The sequence below is a fragment of the Hipposideros armiger genome, unplaced genomic scaffold (assembly GCF_001890085.2).
Source record: "Hipposideros armiger isolate ML-2016 unplaced genomic scaffold, ASM189008v1 scaffold_1034, whole genome shotgun sequence".
Lineage (NCBI taxonomy): Eukaryota > Metazoa > Chordata > Mammalia > Chiroptera > Hipposideridae > Hipposideros > Hipposideros armiger.
This window is the reverse complement of record NW_017732384.1, coordinates 171289-172931: the sequence shown is the minus strand read 5'-3', so window position 1 is coordinate 172931 and position 1643 is coordinate 171289.

The window sequence follows — 1643 nt, the reverse complement described above, 5'->3', positions numbered from 1 at the left end:
CACACACACACACACACACATATATATATATATATATATATATATTCTGATAGGTAGGTAGATAGATAGTAATCTTCATCACCTGTTTATCTACCTACCAACCTAATCTGATCATCCATATATTTTGAAATCTGTCTATCCATCTATTTGGTAAACTTTACTCCCCAGAAAACTTTGGAGACTCATTGAAACAGATTACATGTAATGCTCTTGGAGCAGCAATTCCTTCCCCCCCCAAAAAATTCAAAAGGTAAATTGGAAATTGAAGTGTCTTTGTGGAATATGCAGATCAAACTTGTGTTTTGTGTTTAAGGGAAAATTAGAGAAAAATAATCTAATTCTTGCCTAGATTTATTTTTCTTTATCACTGTCTAATATGTTTAGTAGGTTTTAATTATAACATAAGCTTCTGAAAAGCAGATGTTGATCTAATTTTGTCTACTTTTTATCTTGAGTACTAAAAATGATGCTTAGCACACTAAGATAATCAATATCATGACTGATTGAAGTTTTTCTATATTCTGTTAGGGAGAAAATCTGAATAAAATTACACCTATAATTTGTCTCTCTCTGACCTCTATTGGGATCCAATTTTCTTCAGAGGAAGAAAGCAACCTGACTTTGGCCATTAACACTTTTTCAATTGCTATAGTTCAAAATTATTACCCCATCTTTGATTTCCTATATAGCACTTAGAAGCTATGCTAAACATTCTCATACTTGATCAAGTATCTGTTCTTATCTATATTTTCACCCTAATAAGATGGATACCTTTTAGAGGACTGAACAAAATTAAGTACATGGCAATTATGTGCTTGATGCACTTACAACAACTTGATTTGAAAATATATTTAATGAGCTTGATTTTAACAATGACACAAATTATAGATATGAAGCAAAATTCCCTCTGAAAATAATTTGGAGCCATTATTTTTTGTCTTCATTTTTGCCCTTCCCCAACTTTGACATGAATGCTCTTTCCTACATTCTAGAAGGACTTCTTTGTGAAAGAATAAAAAAGAAATTGAAATACAGTGTGACTGATTGACTCACTTGATAAATATGCTTTGTTCTAGAAATAAAATTGATTTAGTCAGTCATGCAAATGATAACTGTGTTGTACTGGAAACTGAATATAATGTTAATTGCAGACTTTTTTTGGGTGGAGTGGTCTTGCCTATATTAAAATATGGTTATACAGATATAACATAGGAATTTGAAATGCTATATAGACATAGGAAATAACAATTTCTGGGTATTCTTCTTTGTTTTACAAAGTTAACCAATTGAGTCCTTTTTTCATTATTATCAATAAATGTATCGTGGTTTCTAAATTTTCATTATTCCTAGTTCAACAGAAATCAGAAGAAAATGACATGAACATAAAGCCATTTCAACAACTAGTTCTTAAAATACTCCTACTTAGGGCTTTGCTGCATTTCAATATCCCCATGTAGCTTTATGAATTCATGACTTTTGGAGGTCAGCCTGGACAATCTGTTAGCTGTTCTCTGAGTTTACCAGAGTTTGAGATGAGCAGAAAGCAGGTGAATCAGGCACAGATAGATGGCTTTCTGAAAAGGACTGGATATAATACCTGGGTTCTTTTATTAGTTTTATATTTCTCTTCTTACTACTGAGGG